We start from the raw sequence: 26,094 nt of genomic DNA, 5'->3' as shown, positions 1-26,094 counted from the left end.
TGGGACAGAGTGAATATAACAGGGAGGAATGGGACAGGGTGAATATAACAGGGAGGAATGGGAAAGGGTGAATATAACAGAGAGGAAAGGGACAGGGTGAATGTAACGGAGGAATGGGCAGGGTGAATATATCAGAGCAATGGGACAGGATGAATATGACAGAGCAATGGGACAGGGTGAATATAACAGGGCGCAATGGGACAGGGTGAATATGACAGAGCAATGGGACAGGATGAATATGACAGAGCAATGGGACAGGGTGAATATAACAGGGCGCAATGGGATAGGGTGAATATAACAGAGCAATGGGACAGGATGAATATGACAGAGAAATGGGACAGAGTGAATATAACAAGGAGCAGTGGGACAGGGTGAATATAACAGAGCCATGGGACAGGGTGAATATAACAGGGAGAAATGGGACAGGGTGAATATAACAAGGAGCAATGGGACAGGGTGAATATAACAGAGCAATGGGACAGGGTGAATATAACAAGGAGCAATGGGACAGGGTGAATATAACAGAGCAATGGGACAGGGTGAATATAACAGAGCAATGGGACAGGGTGAATATAACAAGGAGCAATGGGACAGGGTGAATACAACAGAGCAATGGGACAGGGTGAATATAACAGAGCAATGGGACATGGTGAATATAACAGAGCAATGGGACAGGGTGAATATAACAAGGAGCAATGGGACAGGGTGAATATAACAGGGAGAAATGGGACAGGGTGAATATAACAGAGCAATGGGCAGGGTGAATATGACAGAACAGTGGGACAGGGTGAATATAACAGGGAGCAATGGGATAGGGTGAATATAACAGAGCAATGGGACAGGGCGAATATAACAGGGAGCAATGGGATAGGGTGAATATAACAGAGCAATGGGACAGGGCGAATATAACAGAGCAGTGGGACAAGGTGAATATTACAGAGCAATGGGAAAGCGTGAATATAACGGGGAGCAATGGGACAGGGTGAATATAGCGGAGCAATGGGACAGGGTGAATATAACACGGAGCAATGGGACAGGATGAATAGAACAGGGAGGAATGGGACAGGGTGAATATATCAGAGCAGTGGGACAGCGTGAATATAACAGGGAGGAATGGGACAGGGTGAATATATCAGAGCAGTGGGACAGGGTGAATATAACAGGTGAGCAATGGGACAGGGTGAATATATCAGAGCAATGGGACAGGGTGAATATAACAGAGCAATGGGACAGGGTGAATATAACAGGGAGCAATTGGACAGGGTGAATATATCAGAGCAGTGGGACAGGGTGAATATTACAGGGAGCAGTGGGACAGGGTGAATATAACAGAGCAGTGGGACAGGGTGAATATAACAGGGAGCAATGGGACAAGGTGAATATAACAGAGCAATGGGAAAGCGTGAATATAACAAGGAGCAATGGGACAGGGTGAATATAACACGGAGCAATGGGACAGGGTGAATATAGCGGAGCAATGGGACAGGGTGAATATAACAGAGCAGTGGGACAGGGTGAATATATGAGAGCAATGGGACAGGGTGAATATAACAGGGAGGAATGGGGCAGGGTGAATATAACAGGGCAATGGGACAGAGTGAATATAACGGAGGAATGGGACAGGGTGAATATAACAGGGAGGAATGGGACAGAGTGAATATAACGGAGGAATGGGACAGAGTGAATATAACGGAGGAATGGGACAGGGTGAATATAACAGGGAGGAATGGGACAGGGTGAATATAACACGGAGCAATGGGACAGGGTGAATATAACGGAGGAATGGGACAGAGTGAATATAACGGAGGAATGGGACAGAGTGAATATAACGGAGGAATGGGACAGGGTGAATATAACAGGGAGGAATGGGACAGGGTGAATATAACGGAGGAATGGGACAGAGTGAATATAACGGAGGAATGGGACAGGGTGAATATAACAGGGAGGAATGGGACAGGGTGAATATAACACGGAGCAATGGGACAGGGTGAATATAGCGGAGCAATGGGACAGGGTGAATATAACAGAGCAGTGGGACAGGGTGAATATATGAGAGCAATGGGACAGGGTGAATATAACAGGGAGGAATGGGGCAGGGTGAATATAACAGGGCAATGGGACAGGGTGAATATAACGGAGGAATGGGACAGGGTGAATATAACAGGGAGGAATGGGACAGGGTGAATATAACAGGGAGGAATGGGACAGAGTGAATATAACGGAGGAATGGGACAGGGTGAATATAACAGGGAGGAATGGGACAGGGTGAATATAACAGGGAGGAATGGGACAGGGTGAATATAACGGAGGAATGGGACAGAGTGAATATAACGGAGGAATGGGACAGGGTGAATATAACAGGGAGGAATGGGACAGGGTGAATATAACGGAGGAATGGGACAGAGTGAATAGAACAGGGAGGAATGGGATAGAGTGAATATAACGGAGGAATGGGACAGGGTGAATAGAACAGGGAGGAATGGGACAGGGTGAATATAACAGGGAGGAATGGGACAGAGTGAATAGAACAGGGAGGAATGGGACAGAGTGAATATAACAGGGAGGAATGGGACAGGGTGAATATAACGGAGGAATGGGACAGGGTGAATATAACAGAGAGGAATGGGACAGAGTGAATATAACAGGGAGGAATGGGACAGGGTGAATATAACAGAGAGGAATGGGACAGGGTGAATATAACAGGGAGGAATGGGACAGAGTGAATAGAACAGGGAGGAATGGGACAGAGTGAATATAACGGAGGAATGGGACAGGGTGAATATAACAGGGAGGAATGGGACAGGGTGAATATAACGGAGGAATGGGACAGAGTGAATATAACAGGGAGGAATGGGACAGGGTGAATATAACGGAGGAATGGGACAGGGTGAATATAACAGAGAGGAATGGGACAGAGTGAATATAACAGGGAGGAATGGGACAGGGTGAATATAACAGAGAGGAATGGGACAGGGTGAATATAACAGGGAGGAATGGGACAGGGTGAATATAACGGAGGAATGGGACAGGGTGAATATAACAGAGAGGAATGGGACAGAGTGAATATAACAGGGAGGAATGGGACAGGGTGAATATAACAGGGAGGAATGGGAAAGGGTGAATATAACAGAGAGGAAAGGGACAGGGTGAATGTAACGGAGGAATGGGCAGGGTGAATATATCAGAGCAATGGGACAGGATGAATATGACAGAGCAATGGGACAGGGTGAATATAACAGGGCGCAATGGGATAGGGTGAATATAACAGAGCAATGGGACAGGATGAATATGACAGAGAAATGGGACAGAGTGAATATAACAAGGAGCAGTGGGACAGGGTGAATATAACAGAGCCATGGGACAGGGTGAATATAACAGGGAGAAATGGGACAGGGTGAATATAACAAGGAGCAATGGGACAGGGTGAATATAACAGAGCAATGGGACAGGGTGAATATAACAAGGAGCAATGGGACAGGGTGAATATAACAGAGCAATGGGACAGGGTGAATATAACAGAGCAATGGGACAGGGTGAATATAACAAGGAGCAATGGGACAGGGTGAATACAACAGAGCAATGGGACAGGGTGAATATAACAGAGCAATGGGACATGGTGAATATAACAGAGCAATGGGACAGGGTGAATATAACAAGGAGCAATGGGACAGGGTGAATATAACAGGGAGAAATGGGACAGGGTGAATATAACAGAGCAATGGGCAGGGTGAATATGACAGAACAGTGGGACAGGGTGAATATAACAGGGAGCAATGGGATAGGGTGAATATAACAGAGCAATGGGACAGGGCGAATATAACAGGGAGCAATGGGATAGGGTGAATATAACAGAGCAATGGGACAGGGCGAATATAACAGAGCAGTGGGACAAGGTGAATATTACAGAGCAATGGGAAAGCGTGAATATAACGGGGAGCAATGGGACAGGGTGAATATAGCGGAGCAATGGGACAGGGTGAATATAACAGGGAGGAATGGGACAGGGTGAATATATCAGAGCAGTTGGACAGTGTGAATATAACAGGGAGGAATGGGACAGGGTGAATATATCAGAGCAGTGGGACAGGGTGAATATAACAGGTGAGCAATGGGACAGGGTGAATATATCAGAGCAATGGGACAGGGTGAATATAACAGAGCAATGGGACAGGGTGAATATAACACGGAGCAATGGGACAGGATGAATAGAACAGGGAGGAATGGGACAGGGTGAATATATCAGAGCAGTTGGACAGTGTGAATATAACAGGGAGGAATGGGACAGGGTGAATATATCAGAGCAGTGGGACAGGGTGAATATAACAGGTGAGCAATGGGACAGGGTGAATATATCAGAGCAATGGGACAGGGTGAATATAACAGAGCAATGGGACAGGGTGAATATAACAGGGAGCAATTGGACAGGGTGAATATATCAGAGCAGTGGGACAGGGTGAATATTACAGGGAGCAGTGGGACAGGGTGAATATAACAGAGCAATGGGACAGGGTGAATATAACAGGGAGCAATGGGACAAGGTGAATATAACAGAGCAATGGGAAAGCGTGAATATAACAAGGAGCAATGGGACAGGGTGAATATAACACGGAGCAATGGGACAGGGTGAATATAGCGGAGCAATGGGACAGGGTGAATATAACAGAGCAGTGGGACAGGGTGAATATATGAGAGCAATGGGACAGGGTGAATATAACAGGGAGGAATGGGGCAGGGTGAATATAACAGGGCAATGGGACAGGGTGAATATAACGGAGGAATGGGACAGGGTGAATATAACAGGGAGGAATGGGACAGAGTGAATATAACAAGGAGGAATGGGACAGAGTGAATATAACGGAGGAATGGGACAGGGTGAATATAACAGGGAGGAATGGGACAGGGTGAATATAACAGGGAGGAATGGGACAGAGTGAATATAACGGAGGAATGGGACAGGGTGAATATAACAGGGAGGAATGGGACAGGGTGAATATAACAGGGAGGAATGGGACAGGGTGAATATAACGGAGGAATGGGACAGAGTGAATATAACGGAGGAATGGGACAGGGTGAATATAACAGGGAGGAATGGGACAGAGTGAATATAACGGAGGAATGGGACAGAGTGAATAGAACAGGGAGGAATGGGACAGAGTGAATATAACGGAGGAATGGGACAGAGTGAATATAACAGAGAGGAATGGGACAGAGTGAATATAACAGGGAGGAATGGGACAGGGTGAATATAACAGAGAGGAATGGGACAGGGTGAATATAACAGGGAGGAATGGGACAGGGTGAATATAACGGAGGAATGGGACAGGGTGAATATAACAGAGAGGAATGGGACAGAGTGAATATAACAGGGAGGAATGGGACAGGGTGAATATAACAGGGAGGAATGGGAAAGGGTGAATATAACAGAGAGGAAAGGGACAGGGTGAATGTAACGGAGGAATGGGCAGGGTGAATATATCAGAGCAATGGGACAGGATGAATATGACAGAGCAATGGGACAGGGTGAATATAACAGGGCGCAATGGGACAGGGTGAATATGACAGAGCAATGGGACAGGATGAATATGACAGAGCAATGGGACAGGGTGAATATAACAGGGCGCAATGGGATAGGGTGAATATAACAGAGCAATGGGACAGGATGAATATGACAGAGAAATGGGACAGAGTGAATATAACAAGGAGCAGTGGGACAGGGTGAATATAACAGAGCCATGGGACAGGGTGAATATAACAGGGAGAAATGGGACAGGGTGAATATAACAAGGAGCAATGGGACAGGGTGAATATAACAGAGCAATGGGACAGGGTGAATATAACAAGGAGCAATGGGACAGGGTGAATATAACAGAGCAATGGGACAGGGTGAATATAACAAGGAGCAATGGGACAGGGTGAATACAACAGAGCAATGGGACAGGGTGAATATAACAGAGCAATGGGACATGGTGAATATAACAGAGCAATGGGACAGGGTGAATATAACAAGGAGCAATGGGACAGGGTGAATATAACAGGGAGGAATGGGACAGAGTGAATATAACGGAGGAATGGGACAGGGTGAATATAACAGGGAGGAATGGGACAGGGTGAATATAACGGAGGAATGGGACAGAGTGAATATAACAGAGAGGAATGGGACAGAGTGAATATAACAGGGAGGAATGGGACAGGGTGAATATAACAGAGAGGAATGGGACAGGGTGAATATAACAGGGAGGAATGGGACAGGGTGAATATAACGGAGGAATGGGACAGGGTGAATATAACAGAGAGGAATGGGACAGAGTGAATATAACAGGGAGGAATGGGACAGGGTGAATATAACAGAGAGGAATGGGACAGGGTGAATATAACAGGGAGGAATGGGACAGGGTGAATATAACGGAGGAATGGGACAGGGTGAATATAACAGAGAGGAATGGGACAGAGTGAATATAACAGGGAGGAATGGGACAGGGTGAATATAACAGGGAGGAATGGGAAAGGGTGAATATAACAGAGAGGAAAGGGACAGGGTGAATATAACGGAGGAATGGGACAGGGTGAATATAACAGGGAGGAATGGGACAGGGTGAATATAACAGGGAGGAATGGGACAGGGTGAATATAACGGAGGAATGGGACAGAGTGAATATAACAGGGAGGAATGGGACAGAGTGAATATAACGGAGGAATGGGACAGAGTGAATAGAACAGGGAGGAATGGGACAGAGTGAATATAACGGAGGAATGGGACAGAGTGAATAGAACAGGGAGGAATGGGACAGGGTGAATATAACGGAGGAATGGGACAGAGTGAATAGAACAGGGAGGAATGGGACAGGGTGAATATAACGGAGGAATGGGACAGAGTGAATATAACAGGGAGGAATGGGACAGGGTGAATATAACGGAGGAATGGGACAGGGTGAATATAACAGAGAGGAATGGGACAGAGTGAATATAACAGGGAGGAATGGGACAGGGTGAATATAACGGAGGAATGGGACAGAGTGAATAGAACAGGGAGGAATGGGACAGAGTGAATATAACGGAGGAATGGGACAGAGTGAATATAACAGAGAGGAATGGGACAGAGTGAATATAACAGGGAGGAATGGGACAGGGTGAATATAACGGAGGAATGGGACAGAGTGAATAGAACAGGGAGGAATGGGACAGAGTGAATATAACGGAGGAATGGGACAGAGTGAATATAACAGAGAGGAATGGGACAGAGTGAATATAACGGAGGAATGGGACAGAGTGAATAGAACAGGGAGGAATGGGACAGAGTGAATATAACGGAGGAATGGGACAGAGTGAATAGAACAGGGAGGAATGGGACAGAGTGAATATAACGGAGGAATGGGACAGAGTGAATATAACAGAGAGGAATGGGACAGAGTGAATATAACAGGGAGGAATGGGACAGGGTGAATATAACAGAGAGGAATGGGACAGGGTGAATATAACAGGGAGGAATGGGACAGGGTGAATATAACGGAGGAATGGGACAGGGTGAATATAACAGAGAGGAATGGGACAGAGTGAATATAACAGGGAGGAATGGGACAGGGTGAATATAACAGAGAGGAAAGGGACAGGGTGAATGTAACGGAGGAATGGGCAGGGTGAATATATCAGAGCAATGGGACAGGATGAATATGACAGAGCAATGGGACAGGGTGAATATGACAGAGCAATGGGACAGGGTGAATATAACAGGGCGCAATGGGATAGGGTGAATATAACAGAGCAATGGGACAGGATGAATATGACAGAGAAATGGGACAGAGTGAATATAACAAGGAGCAGTGGGACAGGGTGAATATAACAGAGCCATGGGACAGGGTGAATATAACAGGGAGAAATGGGACAGGGTGAATATAACAAGGAGCAATGGGACAGGGTGAATATAACAGAGCAATGGGACAGGATGAATATAACAGAGCAATGGGACAGGGTGAATATAACAAGGAGCAATGGGACAGGGTGAATACAACAGAGCAATGGGACAGGGTGAATATAACAAGGAGCAATGGGACAGGGTGAATATAACAGGGAGAAATGGGACAGGGTGAATATAACAGAGCAATGGGCAGGGTGAATATGACAGAGCAGTGGGACAGGGTGAATATAACAGGGAGCAATGGGATAGGGTGAATATAACAGAGCAATGGGACAGGGCGAATATAACAGGGAGCAATGGGATACGGTGAATATAACAGAGCAATGGGACAGGGCGAATATAACAGAGCAGTGGGACAAGGTGAATATTACAGAGCAATGGGAAAGCGTGAATATAAGGGGGGGCAATGGGACAGGGTGAATATAGCGGAGCAGTGGGACAGCGTGAATATAACAGGGAGGAATGGGACAGGGTGAATATATCAGAGCAGTGGGACAGGGTGAATATAACAGGTGAGCAATGGGACAGGGTGAATATATCAGAGCAATGGGACAGGGTGAATATAACAGAGCAATGGGACAGGGTGAATATAACAGGGAGCAATTGGACAGGGTGAATATATCAGAGCAGTGGGACAGGGTGAATATTACAGGGAGCAGTGGGACAGGGTGAATATAACAGAGCAATGGGACAAGGTGAATATAACAGAGATTTGGGAAAGCGTGAATATAACAAGGAGCAATGGGACAGGGTGAATATAACACGGAGCAATGGGACAGGGTGAATATAGCGGAGCAATGGGACAGGGTGAATATAACAGAGCAGTGGGACAGGGTGAATATATGAGAGCAATGGGACAGGGTGAATATAACAGGGAGCAATGGGACAGGGTGAATATAACAGAGCAGTGGGACAGGGTGAATATAACAGAGCAATGGGACAGGGTGAATATAACGGGGAGCAATGGGACAGGGTGAATATAGCGGAGCAATGGGACAGGGTGAATATAACACGGAGCAATGGGACAGGGTGAATATAGCGGAGCAATGGGACAGGGTGAATATAACACGGAGCAATGGGACAGGGTGAATGTCATAGAGCAGTGGGACAGGGTGAATATCACAAAGTAATGGGACATGGTGAATATAACAGGGAGCAATGGGACAGGGTGACTATGACAGGGAGGAATGGGACAGGGTGAATATATCAGAGCAGTGGGACAGGGTGAATATAACAGGGAGGAATGGGACAGGGTGAATATAACAGAGCAATGCGACAGTGTGAATGTAATAGAGCAGTGGGACAGGGTGAATATAACAGGGAGGATTGGGGCAGGGTGAATATAACAGGGAGGAATGGGACAGAGTGAATAGAACAGGGAGGAATGGGTCAGGGTGAATATATCAGAGCAGTGGGACAGCGTGAATATAACAGGGAGGAATGGGACAGGGTGAATATATCAGAGCAGTGGGACAGGGTGAATATAACAGGTGAGCAATGGGACAGGGTGAATATATCAGAGCAATGGGACAGGGTGAATATAACAGAGCAATGGGACAGGGTGAATATAACAGGGAGCAATTGGACAGGGTGAATATATCAGAGCAGTGGGACAGGGTGAATATTACAGGGAGCAGTGGGACAGTGTGAATATAACAGAGCAATGGGACAAGGTGAATATAACAGAGCAATGGGAAAGCGTGAATATAACAAGGAGCAATGGGACAGGGTGAATATAACATGGAGCAATGGGACAGGGTGAATATAGCGGAGCAATGGGACAGGGTGAATATAACAGAGCAGTGGGACAGGGTGAATATATGAGAGCAATGGGACAGGGTGAATATAACAGGGAGCAATGGGACAGGGTGAATATAACAGAGCAGTGGGACAGGGTGAATATAACAGAGCAATGGGACAGGGTGAATATAACGGGGAGCAATGGGACAGGGTGAATATAGCGGAGCAATGGGACAGGGTGAATATAACACGGAGCAATGGGACAGGGTGAATATAGCGGAGCAATGGGACAGGGTGAATGTCATAGAGCAGTGGGACAGGGTGAATATCACAAAATAATGGGACATGGTGAATATAACAGGGAGCAATGGGACAGGGTGACTATGACAGGGAGGAATGGGACAGGGTGAATATATCAGAGCAGTGGGACAGGGTGAATATAACAGGGAGGAATGGGACAGGGTGAATATAACAGAGCAATGCGACAGTGTGAATGTAATAGAGCAGTGGGACAGGGTGAATATAACAGGGAGGATTGGGGCAGGGTGAATATAACAGGGAGGAATGGGACAGAGTGAATAGAACAGGGAGGAATGGGACAGGGTGAATATAACAGGGAGGAATGGGACAGGGTGAATATAACGGAGGAATGGGACAGGGTGAATATAACAGGTAGGAATGGGACAGGGTGAATATAACAGGGAGGAATGGGACAGGGTGAATATAACAGGTAGGAATGGGACAGAGTGAATAGAACAGGGAGGAATGGGACAGGGTGAATATAACAGGTAGGAATGGGACAGAGTGAATAGAACAGGGAGGAATGGGACAGGGTGAATATAACAGGTAGGAATGGGACAGAGTGAATAGAACAGGGAGGAATGGGACAGGGTGAATATAACAGGTAGGAATGGGACAGAGTGAATAGAACAGGGAGGAATGGGACAGGGTGAATATAACAGGTAGGAATGGGACAGAGTGAATAGAACAGGGAGGAATGGGACAGGGTGTATATAACAGGGAGGAATGGGACAGAGTGAATATAACGGAGGAATGGGACAGGGTGAATATAACAGGGAGGAATGGGACAGGGTGAATATAACAGAGAGGAATGGGACAGAGTGAATATAACAGGTGGGCAATGGGACAGGGTGAATATATCAGAGCAATGGGACAGGGTGAATATAACAGCAATGGGACAGGGTGAATATAACAGGGAGCAATTGGACAGGGTGAATATATCAGAGCAGTGGGACAGGGTGAATATAACAGAGCAATGGGACAGGGTGAATATAACAGGGAGCAATGGGACAAGGTGAATATAACAGAGCAATGGGAAAGCGTGAATATAACAAGGAGCAATGGGACAGGGTGAATATAGCGGAGCAATGGGATAGGGTGAATATAACAGAGCAGTGGGACAGGGTGAATATATGAGAGCAATGGGACAGGGTGAATATAACAGGGAGCAATGGGACAGGGTGAATATAACAGAGCAGAGGGACAGGGTGAATATAACAGAGCAATGGGACAGGGTGAATATAACGGGGAGCAATGGGACAGGGTGAATATAGCGGAGCAATGGGACAGGGTGAATGTCATAGAGCAGTGGGACAGGGTGAATATCACAAAGTAGTGGGACATGGTGAATATAACAGGGAGCAATGGGACAGGGTGACGATGACAGGGAGGAATGGGACAGGGTGAATATATCAGAGCAGTGGGACAGGGTGAATATAACGGAGGAATGGGACAGGGTGAATATAACAGGGAGGAATGGGACAGGGTGAATAGAACGGAGGAATGGGACAGGGTGAATATAACAGGGAGGAATGGGACAGGGTGAATATAACAGAGAGGAATGGGACAGAGTGAATAGAACAGGGAGGAATGGGACAGGGTGAATATAACAGGGAGGAATGGGACAGAGTGAATATAACGGAGGAATGGGACAGGGTGAATATAACAGGGAGGAATGGGACAGGGTGAATATAACAGGGAGGAATGGGACAGAGTGAATAGAACAGGGAGGAATGGGACAGAGTGAATATAACGGAGGAATGGGACAGGGTGAATATAACAGGGAGGAATGGGACAGGGTGAATATAACAGAGAGGAATGGGAAAGGGTGAATATAACAGAGAGGAATGGGACAGGGTGAATGTAACGGAGGAATGGGACAGGGTGAATAGAACAGGGAGGAATGGGACAGAGTGAATACAAGGGAGGAATGGGACAGGGTGAATATAACAGGGAGGAATGGGACAGGGTGAATATATCAGAGCAGTGGGACAGCGTGAATATAACAGGGAGGAATGGGACAGGGTGAATGTTACTGGGATGAATGGGACAGGGTGAATATTACAGGGAGGAATGGGACAGGGTGAATATAGCGGAGCAATGGGACAGGGTGAATATAGCGGAGCAATGGGACAGGGTGAATATAACAGGGAGCAATGCGACAGTGTGAATGTAATAGAGCAGTGGGACAGGGTGAATAGAACAGGGAGGAATGGGACAGGGTGAATATAACAGGGAGGAATGGGACAGAGTGAATATCACGGAGGAATGGGACAGGGTGAATATAACAGGGAGGAATGGGACAGGGTGAATATAACGGAGGAATGGGACAGGGTGAATAGAACAGGGAGGAATGGGACAGGGTTACTATAAGGGAGGAATGGGACAGGGTGAATATATCAGAGCAGTGGGACAGCGTGAATATAACAGGGAGGAATGGGACAGGGTGAATATTAGGGAGCAATGGGACAGGGTGAATGTTACAGGGATGAATGGGACAGGGTGAATATTACAGAGAGGAATGGGACAGGGTGAATATTAGGGAGCAATGGGACAGGGTGAATGTTACAGGGATGAATGGGACAGGGTGAATATTACAGAGAGGAATGGGACAGGGTGAATATTAGGGAGCAATGGGACAGGGTGAATGTTACAGGGATGAATGGGAAAGGGTGAATATAACAGAGAGGAATGGGACAGGGTGAATGTAACGGAGGAATGGGACAGGGTGAATAGAACAGGGAGGAATGGGACAGGGTGAATAGAACAGGGAGGAATGGGACAGGGTGAATACAAGGGAGGAATGGGACAGGGTGAATATAACAGGGAGGAATGGGACAGGGTGAATATATCAGAGCAGTGGGACAGCGTGAATATAACAGGGAGGAATGGGACAGGGTGAATGTTACAGGGAGGAATGGGACAGGGTGAATATAGCGGAGCAATGGGACAGGGTGAATATAGCGGAGCAATGGGACAGGGTGAATATAACAGGGAGGAATGGGACAGAGTGAATATCACGGAGGAATGGGACAGGGTGAATATATCAGAGCAGTGGGACAGCGTGAATATAACAGGGAGGAATGGGACAGGGTGAATATTAGGGAGCAATGGGACAGGGTGAATGTTACAGGGATGAATGGGACAGGGTGAATATTAGGGAGCAATGGGACAGGGTGAATGTTACAGGGATGAATGGGACAGGGTGAATATTACAGAGAGGAATGGGACAGGGTGAATATTAGGGAGCAATGGGACAGGGTGAATGTTACAGGGATGAATGGGACAGGGTGAATATTACAGAGAGGAATGGGACAGGGTGAATATTAGGGAGCAATGGGACAGGGTGAATGTTGCAGGGATGAATGGGACAGGGTGAATATTACAGAGAGGAATGGGACAGGGTGAATATTACAGAGAGGAATGGGACAGGGTGAATATTACAGAGAGGAATGGGACAGGGTGAATATTACAGAGAGGAATGGGACAGGGTGAATATTAGGGAGCAATGGGACAGGGTGAATATTACAGAGAGGAATGGGACAGGGTGAATATTACAGAGAGGAATGGGACAGGGTGAATATTACAGAGAGGAATGGGACAGGGTGAATATTAGGGAGCAATGGGACAGGGTGAATGTTACAGGGATGAATGGGACAGGGTGAATATTAGGGAGCAATGGGACAGGGTGAATATTACAGAGAGGAATGGGAAAGGGTGAATATTACAGAGAGGAATGGGACAGGGTGAATATTAGGGAGCAATGGGACAGGGTGAATATTACAGAGAGGAATGGGACAGGGTGAATATTACAGAGAGGAATGGGACAGGGTGAATATTACAGAGAGGAATGGGACAGGGTGAATATTACAGAGAGGAATGGGACAGGGTGAATATTACAGAGAGGAATGGGACAGGGTGAATATTACAGAGAGGAATGGGACAGGGTGAATATTACAGAGAGGAATGGGACAGGGTGAATATTAGGGAGCAATGGGACAGGGTGAATGTTACAGAGAGGAATGGGACAGGGTGAATATTACAGAGAGGAATGGGACAGGGTGAATATGATGCAGGAAAGTGTTCCTATTCCTGAGTGGGATCTGTTTTTGTGATAAACTTGTGCAGGAACTCTGTCTGTGGATTTGGAGATCAATGTTCAGGCAACCAATTCAGCAAAAAGTTTGTTACTGCTCATTGTTCACATTTGGTGTCTTTGGGATTTTGCTGCATGCAGATTTGGTTGCCCTTTTCACCGACAATGCAACAGTGGCAGCAATTTGTTAATTCATCAGCTGTGAAACCCTTTTGGAACCTCTGAGCCTGTGAAAGGTGCTGTAGAAATGCAGGTGTTTCTTTCTCACTGTCCTCATTTCACAACCTCAATTCATTACTTCCCATAACCTCCAAACTTTGGAACTTCACCTGTGTCAGTCTTCCTGCCCAAGTTCAATGCCACTCTTTGCTCATTTACCCGGCTTGTGGGCAATGCTGGCTGGGCAGTATTTAGTGCCCATCTGTTGTTGGCCTGAGGGCAGTCAGAGTCAATGACAAGTGTGGAACTGGAATCATGTGCAGACTCGACCAGGCAGGAGCAACAGGTTCCCTGCCTTGAAGGATGTTAGTGTCCCTCTTGGGTTTTTTTACATTAATCTGGCAGTTTTCATGATGATTTTTCCTGGTGCCAGACCACAAATGACCAGATTTGTTCAATTCAACTTCAAAACTTTGCCTGGTGGGATTTGATCTCTCACTCTCTGTGTTGTTAGTCCAGGACCAGAACCACTAGGGTGACTCATCTTGAGCTCAGTGGTATCCCTTCCTGGCTCTTCAGCTGGGGTTTTGGTGGGTATCAATAATTTAGCACACCATGCCCTGAAAGGGTTAATTATCTAATGACGTTGATAAGCGGGAGGGTGGTCTCGGAGGGGCTGGCACTTGAAAGCTGTGCGTTGTTCGCCAGTATCAGGCCAAGCCGCTGTCAGTCACTCATTCAGACAACAGTACAACAGCCTGGTGTCTGCAAGCCCTTATCAGTTTATGCAGACAGGTCGGAGGTCAGCTGTGCACTGAGCATGCTCCTGAAAGCTGGTTATTCAGTGGTATTGATTCCATTTTTTATCCAGATACAGATGGATAAGAGTTATGAAGCGAGATGGATTTCTTTTTTGTGAAAAGTGACTAGGACAGTGTGGGAGTATTATTCAGCCCAATCGATTCTGTGCTCCCTCGGGCGGGTTAAATCATGGCTGAACAGCGGGGGCCATTGTTAGCGGCACTTCAAACACATGGAGACAAGAGCTGGACGGAATTGGAAGCTGCTGATAAAATACGCTCATGGTTGCTTTGTTAAAGTGATTGCTCAGTTCAGAGCTCCACTCTGCTCACATCACTGACCTTTATAAACCTCTCAAAGTTTAACTCTTCTCCATCACTGTCTCTCTCAAGCACTGAGGCCAAAGTAGAGACTAGTCATGCACTTACAGTAGTGAAACTCAGGTACTGGATCAACCTGATGGAAAATAATGACCATGAACAGCAGAGTTTGTCCAAAGGACACTTTCCATTTCAGGTACCCAGAGACAACAGCAAACACTCCCAGGACAGATACAGCACGGGGTTAGATACAGAGTAAAGCACCTGACTAAAGGGTGACCGTGGTAACTGAAACAACTACCGTGGAATCTCCCTGCTCAGCACAGTGGGGAAAGCCTTCACTCGAGTCATTTTAAACAGACTCCAGAAGCTGGCTGAGCGTGTCTACCCTGAGGCACAGTGTGGCTTTCGAGCAGAGAGATCCACCATTGATATGCTGTTCTCCCTTCACCAGCTACAGGAGAAATGCCGCGAACAACAGATGCCCCTCTATGTTGCTTTCATTGATCTCACCAAAGCCTTTGACCTCGTCAGCAGACGTGGTCTCTTCAGACTAGTAGAAAAGATCAGATGTCCACCAAAACTACTAAGTATCATCACCTCATTCCATGACAATATGAAAGACACAATTCAACATAGCGGTGCCTATCAGACCCCTTTCCTATCCTGAGTGGCATGAAACAGGGCTGTGTTCTCGCACCTGCACTGTTTGGGATCTTCTTCTCCCTGCTGCTCTCTCACGTGTTCTAGTCTTCAGAAGAAGGAATTTTCCTCCACACAAGATCAGATGGCAGGTTGTTCAACCTTGCCCGTCTTAGAGCGAAGACCAAAGTACGGAAAGTCCTCATCAGGGAACTCCTCTTTGCTGACGATGCTGCATTAACATCTCACACTGAAGAGTTTCTGCAGAGTCTCATCGACAGGTTTGCGGCTGCCTGCAACAAATTTGGCCTAACCATCAGCCTCAAGAAAATGAACATCATGGGACAGGATGTCAGAAATGCTCCATCTATCAATATCATTGACCACGCTCTGGAAGTGGTTCAAGAGTTCACCTACCTAGGCTCAACTATCACCAGTAACCTGTCTCTCGATGCAGAAATCAACAAGCGCATGGGAAAGGCGTCCGCTGCTATGTCCAGACTGGCCAAGAGAGTGTGGGAAAATGGCGCACTGACATGAAACACAAAAGTCCGAGTGTATCAAGCCTGTGCCCTCAGTACCTTGCTCTACGGCAGCGAGGCCTGGAAAACATAAGTCAGCCAAGAGCGAAGTCTCATCGCATTCCATCTTCGCTGCCTCCAGAGAATCCTTGGCATCAGGTGGCAGGACCGTATCTCCAACACAGAAGTCCTCGAGGTGGCTAACAGCCCCAGCATGTACGCCCTTCTGAGCCAGCGGCGCTTGAGATGGCTTGGCCATGTGAGCCGCATGGAAGATGGCAGGATCCCCAAGGACACATTGTACAGCGAGCTCGTCACTGGTATCAGACCCACCGGCCGTCCATGTCTCCGCTTTAAAGACATCTGCAAACGCGACATGAAGTCCTGTGACATTGATCACAAGTCGTGGGAGTCAGTTGCCAGTGATCGCCAGAGCTGGCGGACAGCCATAAAGGTGGGGCTAAAGAGTGGTGAGTCGAAGACACTTCGCAGTTGGCAGGAAAAAAGACAGAAGCGCAAGGGGAGAGCCAACTGTGTAACAGCCCCGACAACCAATTTTATCTGCAGCACCTGTGGAAGAGTCTGTCACTCTAGTATTGGCCTTGATAGCCACTCCAGGCGCTGCTTCACAAACCACTGACCACCTCCAGGCGCTTACCCATTGTCTCTCGAGACAAGGAGGCCAAAGAAAGTTCCCTCTACACTCCATCAAACATTTCCAGGACAGGTACAGCACCGGGTTAGATACAGAGTAAAGCTCCCTCTACACTGTCGCAGTACAAATTAAAAGTAAAATAAAGCTGCTTCTGTAATGCCTCATATAAGCACAGCCCATTTGTCGAGAGATCACAAGATAAAAAAAAAGAAAACAAAAAAACGGGGTTAGATAAAAAAAAAAATGGGGTTACAGAGTAAAGCTTCCTCTACACTGTCCCCATCAAACACTCCCAGGACAGGGACAGCATGGGGTTAGATGCAGAGGAAAGCTCCCTCTACACTGTCCCCCATCAAACACTCCCAGGACAGGGACAGCATGGGGTTAGATGCAGAGGAAAGCTCCCTCTACACTGTCCCCCATCAAACACTCCCAGGACAGGGACAGCATGGGGTTAGATGCAGAGGAAAGCTCCCTCTACACTGTCCCCCATCAAACACTCCCAGGACAGGTACAGCACGGGGTTAGATACAGAGTAAAGCTCCCTCTACACTGTCCCCATCAAACACTCCCAGGACAGGTACAACACGGGGGTTAGATGCAGAGTAAAGCTCCCTCTACACTGTCCCCATAAAGAAAAAAAAAGAAAAAAAAAAAAAAAAAAATGGGGTTAGATGCAGAGTGAAGCTCCCTCTCCACTGTCTCCCATCAAACACTCCCAGGACAGGGACAGCACGGGATTGGCTGGGCAATTTGGAGCACTTCCTGTGTGCGATTAATCGAACCAGCTGCACCTGAGTAGGCTGTGGGAGCTGGAACTGGAGTGGAGAGAGCTGTATTTACTGCTTCAGCTGTGGAACTGTTGTACTTTTTACAAGGACAAAGGAGAATTGCAAGTCATTTTGGAGAGGTGGGTGTTGAAACGCCTGAGAACTGTTTTTTGCTTGGACTGTTGGGGGAGGGAGGAGATGCCGGAAGATCCAGGGGTGGGGCTGCCAAATTCTATCGGGAGCCCCAGTACTTGCTCTTGTGTTTACCTTCCATCCTGCACAAAGGGGGCTCCCTCCCCACCCCCAACTGTGTGGCTTGGGACGGCAGGAGCTGCCTGGCTGAAGAAAGTCCTCACAGTCTTTACAGAAAAGCGGAAAAGGAGAGAACCGGGCAGCTCTAACCGACCCGGGCGAAGAACCCGCCCCTTACTGGAAGACTGGACTGTAGACTCTGCAATGGGATGCTCTAATCACCGAACCACAGCAACATCTTTGCAGCCCTTCTCTCCCTTCCAAAACACGGCTGTCTATCCTTTCCTTTTCCTGTCCTTTCCTTTGCACCCCTATTCTCCTCTACCTCACCACCCAGCCCCCCCCCCCCCCATCATAGTGCTTTCGTTTAAAAACTGTTGTTAGCTTTATTTCTTAAAGGTGGGCGTGGCTCTGTGACCCCATGGCAAGTCCCTCTTCGCGTGTGGCGGGGCCTTCTCGCACGTATGCTGCTGCAGCTGCTGCCCCGTCACCGTTTGCACTAATAACATCAAAGCATGGGGTCAAGAAAATCCCAAAAAGTGTGGGTGCGAGAACACAGCCCTGTTTCACACCACTCAGGATAGGAAAGGGCTCTGATGAGGAGCCACCATGTTGAATTGTGCCTTTCATATTGTCATGGAATGAGGTGATGATACTTAGTAGCTTTGGTGGACATCCGATCTTTTCTAGTAGTCTGAAGAGACCACGTCTGCTGACGAGGTCAAAGGCTTTGGTGAGATCAATGAAAGCAATGTAGAGGGGCATCTGTTGTTCACGGCATTTCTCCTGTATCTGACGAAGGGAGAACAGCATGTCAATAGTCGATCTCTCTGCACGAAAGCCACACTGTGCCTCAGGGTAGACGCGCTCGGCCAGCTTCTGGAGCCTGTTCAGAGCGACTCGAGCAAAGACTTTCCCCCCACTATGCTGAGCAGGGAGATTCCACGGTAGTTGTTGCAGTCACCGCGGTCACCTTTGTTTTTATAGAGGGTGATGATGTTGGCATCGCGCATGTCCTGGGGTACTGCTCCCTCGTCCCAGCACAGGCATAGCAGTTCATGTAGTGCTGAGAGTATAGCAGGCTTGGCACTCTTGATTATTTCAGGGGTAATGCTGTCCTTCCCAGGGGCTTTTCCGCTGGCTAGGGAATCAATGGCATCACTGAGTTCCGATTTGGTTGGCTGTATGTCCAGCTCATCCATGACTGGTAGAGGCTGGGCTGCATTGAGGGCAGTCTCAGTGACAGCATTCTCCCTGGAGTACAGTTCTAGGTAGTGCTCAACCCAGCGGTCCATCTGTTTGCGTTGGTCAGTGATTATGTCCCCCGATTTAGATTTGAGGGGGGTGATCTTCTTGATGGTTGGCCCAAGAGCTCTCTTCATGCCATCATACATTCCTCTGATGTTTCCGGTGTCTGAGGCCAGCTGAATATGGCTGCATAGGTGTTGCCAGTAGTCGTTTGCGCAACGCCTAGCTGTTCTTTGTGCAGTACTTCTGGCTGCTTTAAGTGCTGCGGATGTTAAATCGCTGGGGGCTTTCTTGTAGTTCAAAAGTGCAATGCGCTTAGCGGCTATGACAGGTTCCAGCTCTTCATTATGAGATTGAAACCAGTCTGCATTTCTCTTCGCACTTTTGCCGTAGGTGGTCAGAGCTGACTCATAGATGGCGTCTCTGATGTGGGCCCACTTGGTCTCAGCATCCCCTGTGGGAGTGTTTTGAAGGGCTGTTACAAGTGAATTTAGAAATTTTTGTAACAGCTGTGGGTGAGAAATTCTGCTCGTGTTGATGCGCGGATGGCCCTTCTGCTTGGAATGATGCAACTTCTTTGGTCTGAGTCTAACCTTGCTGCACACCAGGGAGTGGTCGGTGTCGCAGTCCGCACTGTGGAAGCTGCGTGTGATTTGAACACTGTTTAAGGCGGCTCGCCTTGTGACAATGAGGTCTAGCTGGTGCCAACGACGTGATCTTGGGTGCCTCCATGAAACCTGGTGACAGGGTTTAGTGTGAAAGAACGAGTTGGTGATGCAGAGGTTATGATAGGTACACAACTCAAGCAGTCTCTGCCCGTTCTCATTCATCCTTCCAACGCCATAGCGCCCAAGGCAGGAGGGCCATGAGTCATGGTCGGCCCCAACCCTGGCATTAAAGTCCCCCAGCAGGAATAGGTGTTCGGTGTTGGGGATGCTGCTAATGATGTTATGGAGTTGTTCATAGAACTGGTCTTTAGCTTCAGGTGCGGAGCAGAGTGTTGGAGCATAGATGCTGAGTAGGTGTACTGGACCAGAGGTGGTGAGCAGTCGGATGGACAGTATGCGTTCCGAGCCATTTGAGGGAGGCTCTATCATGCTGAGCAAGGAGTTTCTGATGGCGAAGCCCACTCCATGCTGTCTTGGTTCTTCAGGATCCCTGCCCTGCCAGAAGAAGGTGTAGTCTTGCTCTGCTAGAGAGCCACTCGCGGGGAGGCGAGTCTCCTGAAGTGCTGCAATGTCCACATTGAATCTACTGAGCTCGTTGTTAATGATGGCGGTCTTCCGAGAATCGTTGATTTGTGTAAGGTCTTCCGACAGGCCAGGACACATAGTTCTGACGTTCCAGCTTGCAAAGCGAAGGGCTGGTACCTTCTTTCCTTTTTTCATGTTGTTTGGTGCGGTGTATCAGTCCTCCTTTCGGGCAATGACCCTGAGCTCCAAGCACCCATTGAAGCAGGCAGACTGTGGCGGGACAGAACCTTATTGACCGGGGGCTGCCCGGTTTGAGGCGGGCGGTAGCTGTCCAGTGAGGTGCAATGACCTCTCCCCCTGCTGCTTTCACATGCGTTCAAATCCTCTGAAGAAGGAATTTTCCTCCACACAAGATCAGGGGGCAGGTTGTTCAACCTTGCCCGTCTAAGAGCGAAGTCCAAAGTACGGAAAGTCCTCATCAGAGAACTCCTCTTTGCTGACGATGCTGCTTTAACATCTCACACTGAAGAATGCCTGCAGAGTCTCATCGACAGGTTTGCGTCTGCCAGCAATGAATTTGGCCTAACCATCAGCCTCAAGAAAACGAACATCATGGGGCAGGATGTCAGAAATGCTCCATCCATCAATATTGGCGACCACGCTCTGGAAGTGGTTCAAGAGTTCACCTACCTAGGCTCAACTATCACCAGTAACCTGTCTCTAGATGCAGAAATCAACAAGCGCATGGGTAAGGCTTCCACTGCTATGTCCAGACTGGCCAAGAGAGTGTGGGAAAATGGCGCACTGACACGGAACACAAAAGTCCGAGTGTACCAGGCCTGTGTCCTCAGTACCTTGCTCTACGGCAGCGAGGCCTGGACAACGTATGCCAGCCAAGAGCGACGTCTCAATTCATTCCATCTTCGCTGCCTTCGGAGAATACTTGGCATCAGGTGGCAGGACTATATCTCCAACACAGAAGTCCTTGAAGCGGCCAACACCCCCAGCTTATACACACTACTGAGTCAGCGGCGCTTGAGATGGCTTGGCCATGTGAGCCGCATGGAAGATGGCAGGATCCCCAAAGACACATTGTACAGCGAGCTCGCCACTGGTATCAGACCCACCGGCCGTCCATGTCTCCGTTATAAAGACGTCTGCAAACGCGACATGAAATCGTGTGACATTGATCACAAGTCGTGGGAGTCAGTTGCCAGCATTCGCCAGAGCTGGCGGGCAGCCATAAAGACAGGGCTAAATTGTGGCGAGTCGAAGAGACTTAGTAGTTGGCAGGAAAAAAGACAGAGGCGCAAGGGGAGAGCCAACTGTGCAACAGCCCCAACAAACAAATTTCTCTGCAGCACCTGTGGAAGAGCCTGTCACTCCAAAATTGGCCTTTATAGCCACTCCAGGCGCTGCTTCACAAACCACTGACCACCTCCAGGCGCGTATCCATTGTCTCTCGAGATAAGGAGGCCCAAAAGAATGGGGTCAAGAGCTACGTCCATCCGAACATGACTATAGAGGTATGTGTTAAGGCAATGGCCGAGGTTGTCGGCCCTTCGGCCATTGTTGCAGCCTCTACAATGTATGGGAAGGCAGTGTTTTTCCTGAAGACTGAGCGGGTGGTGACCCTGGCCCTAGAGCAAGGGGCTGACCGTGGATGGGATCTTTCTGCCAGTGGACCCCCTGGAGGCCACTGCGCAACGGGTCATTTTGTCAAACTTCCCGTCCTTCAGTCCTGGTGAGCTCTTCCTTCCCCACCTGCGCCATCTGGGGGAAGTAAAGACACAGCTCGCCCCAGTCCCGCTCGGTCTTCGGGACAACAGCCTCCGGCATGTCTACTCCTTCCGCCGTCAGCTATTCATGCAGCCGGCGCAGGAGAAGGTCATGGATGGCCATTTCAAAGTAGAGTTCCGGGGACGGCCTACCGCGTCTTCTGGACCTTGGACGGGGCACGGTGCCATGTCTGCAAGGGGGTGGGGCATGTTTGTAAGAACTGCCCCAACCTCCCGGCTGCCAATTCCACCTCGGCAGCCCAGGGTGGCACAGCTGCACCTCCTCCCACTCCCACTACACCTCCACCAGATACCGTTCAGTCGGTGCCAGAGGCTGTGGTTTTCACGGCCTCCAGTGGGGAGGGGAGTGCCCGTCCAAGTGGAAGGAAGGCGCGGAGGAAAAATAAACATCGAGAAGCGCGCCCCCTTGACACCGTGTCACAACCCGACCCTGAGCTCAGCCCAAGACCCACTCCCGGGGAATCCACCTGCCCCAGGGCTGGGCTCTGGCCCAGGGTGATCAGGCAAAAGGTGGGTGGGCAGAGGCCCCTGATGACATGGAGGTCTCTGAGCCTCCCCGTCCCTCCCGAAATAAGAGGAGAAGACGTCCCTCCTCTGAAGAAGGCTCTGAACCACGGGGTCCATCTCCTGGCGTGGGTCCTCAGGCTCCACCTGCCACCAGCACGATCAGGGCCTCGAGCCCTGGGCGGGAACCCTCCACCCCTTGGAAAGGAGGTGGGGGAGATGCCCCTGTAATCTTGTCAACTCCTGAGGTGGGGGACCCGTCCTTGGTAGGGGAGTCTGTGGACCCTACGGGAGAAATCATTCCTTTGCCCGATGGATCGGGTGTCCTGGGTGAGGGCGAGACCTGTGAGGGGCCGCCCTCCCAACAGCCTGACGCTGCCACCCGGGATGTGCCTGACCCAGAGCCCAATCTGTGTAATTCCCTGTCTGCTGGTCCTCCAGCAGGCCTCCTGTCTCCACCTCCGGTCATGGCTCCGGCTGGATTTCCGGAGTTGGGCACTTATATCTCCCCTGGACCACTCATTGGCCTGGGGACGGAGGTGGAGGGGGATCCTGAACCGCTGGTACCCACAGCCTCCAGTTCCATTCTGGAACCCAGGGAGGACTTCTCCACCATCGATCCTGGGGGTGGGATCGTGACGGAGGCGGGACATCCACCCCACTTGTGTGGTGGGTGTATCGGCCGCTGGTGGTGATGAGCCAGAGGAGGATGGGGACTCGATGTGGGGCACGGAGGATGATCCTGATTCCATCACCAGTGAAGTGGTGGAGTCCCTCGTGCCTCCCACCAAGTCTCCTCTCATCCCCACAGCGGAACTCCGGGATTTCCTCGCAGCATGCAGGGGTTGCCGCAATAAAGTTCAGCTGGCCCTTGGCCGTTGGTCGAATCTGGTGTTGATCATCCAATCCGTTCGTGCCGCCTTCAAGTAAGCGGGGAAGGGCGCGAGCACGAAACTGACTGAGAGGTTTAACGCGTTCCTCAATGGGTTGCTGGAGGAGTGGAAGGCCAGGTGCACTTCCACTCCTTCCTCACAGTGAGCTGTTGGTGACGGGTTTTAAGTACCTTTGACATGAAGATAACCATAGCCAGCCTCAACTTCAACGGCAGCAGGGGGTCTCACCGCAGATTTCACAATCTCTCAGTCCTTAGGGAAGGGAGATATGTGGTGAGCTTTCTGCAGGAAACCCACACCGTTCTGGGAGACGAAGCCACCTGGCTCCTGGAGTGGCAGGGTGGGGTCTACATGAGTCACCTAGTGAGGTGGCTATCTTGTTGGCCCCGACTTTTTAGCTGGAGATCTTGGGGGTCAAGGAGATGGTGCCAGGCCGCTTGCTCCACCTCGCCGTTTGCCTGGGTAGTGTGCCGCTCCACTTTGTGAACGTGTACGCGCCCAGGCCTGGCGCTTGGCAGCGCGCTTCTTTGAAGAAGTGTCCACTCTCTTGAGCTCCATTGATAGCGGCGGGTGCATCATCCTCGGGGGGGATTTTAACTGTACCCTCGAGGTGGGGGATCGCTCCGGTCCCCAGCGCGGCCAAGCGTCGGTGGAGAAGTTGAGGGGACTGATCAGCTCCCTCAACTTGGTGGACGTCTGGCGGAATCTCCATCCCGACTCCAGTGCCTTCACGTGGAGGTCTGAAGGAGGAGGGTCCCGAATCGACCGCCTCTACTTTTCGCAGGCCTACGTCTCCCGCATCTCGGCAGCCTCCATGCGGCTGGTGCTGTGCTCGGACCACCACCTGGTGTGGGCAGAGTTCACTCGGCTCCGCATGCGGGCGGGGTCCGCGTACTGGCACTTTAACAACCGGCTGCTGGAGGATGAGCGATTCCGGGACTCGTTCCTTCGATTCTGGGCCGACTGCAGTAGGAAGCAGGGGGGCTTCCCCTCCTTGAAGCTGTGGTGGGAGGTGGGCAAGACTCACATTCGTGTCTTCTGTCAGGAGTTCGCGAAGGGGCTGACCAAGAGGCGGGAAGCCGATATCGGGCACCTAGAGAGGGAGGTGCTCGACTTGGAGTCCCGCCTCGGTTATGCCGTCGCGGACCCGGCCCTGTGGCAGGCATATAAAGAGAAGAAGGGCGCGCTGAAGGACCTGCAGCTCATAGGGTCCCGAGGTGCAAACGTGAGGTCGCGGATCCAGATCCTGGAAGATTTGCACCGCGCCTCACCCTTCCTCTACTCGCTGGAAAAATGGCGGGGGGTCCGTAAGCAGCTCGTTGAGCTGCTGGCCGACAACGGATCCTCCATCACGGATCCGGAGGGAATGGGCCTCCCGGTCCGTACTTATTACCGTGCGTTGTTCTCATCCGGATCCGTCCAGCCAGGAAGCACGCAGAGTTTTGCGGGAGGACCTGCCGCAGGTCAGCCCGGAAGGGGTCAAAGGATTGGAGGCTCCGCTCACATTGGTGGAGTTGACCAGCGCCCTCCACCAGCTCTCGAGGGGCAAATTCCCGGGGTTGGATGGGCTGACCATGGAATTCCTCAGAGCATTCTGGGATATCCTGGGGGACGATTACGCGCGGATCCTGGGGGAAAGCCTGGCGACTGGGGAGATGCCCCTCTCGTGACGCAGGGCAGTCATCGTCCTGCTGCCGAAGAGGGGCGATCTCCGCCTGCTTAAAAACTGGCGTCCGGTCTCCCTCCTCAGTGCTATGTCTACATGGCCCACATGATCCACCCCGACCAGTCCTACACGGTCCCGGGCCGGTCCATCCAGGACAACATCCACCTGGTCCAGGACCTGATCCATCTTTCCCAGAGGACTGGTCTGTCGATCACCTTTCTCTCCCTCGATCAGGAGAAGGCGTTCGACAGGGATGGATCACGAATACCTTTTCGGGACTCTGCGCGCTTTCAGACTCGGGCCGCATTTTGTGACCCGGGTCCGACTTTTATACACCGCCGTAGAGTGTCTGGTCAAAGTTAGCGGGTCCTTGACGGTGCCCCTTCGCTTTGGGAGAGGAGTGCATCAGGGTTGCCCCATATCCGGCCAATTGTAAACCATCTGAGTGGAGCCATTCCTGTGCCTGCTTCACAGGAGGTTGACGGGATTGGCTCTGTGCGAGCTGGCCATGCAGGTCGTCCTTTCGGCTTACACCGATAACGTGCTCCGCCCCCTGCATTCGCCACCAAGATCCAGAAGAAACTCATTGATTTTCTTCTGGGGCAAGAGGAAACACCGGGTCT

General features: G+C 49.8%; 1 protein-coding gene across 4 annotated transcripts in view; it reads left to right on the top strand.

Moving 5' to 3' along the window:
- The window catches only part of agap3 (ArfGAP with GTPase domain, ankyrin repeat and PH domain 3), a 1,228,693-nt gene that overhangs the window by 1,199,193 nt on the left and 3,406 nt on the right, over nucleotides 1–26,094 (top strand). The gene's annotated exons all lie outside the window — the stretch shown is intronic.

Source organism: Heterodontus francisci, chromosome 5, assembly GCF_036365525.1.
Source record: "Heterodontus francisci isolate sHetFra1 chromosome 5, sHetFra1.hap1, whole genome shotgun sequence".
NCBI classification, from domain to species: Eukaryota; Metazoa; Chordata; class Chondrichthyes; order Heterodontiformes; family Heterodontidae; genus Heterodontus; species Heterodontus francisci.
This window is presented reverse-complemented; position numbering and strand designations above follow the sequence as displayed.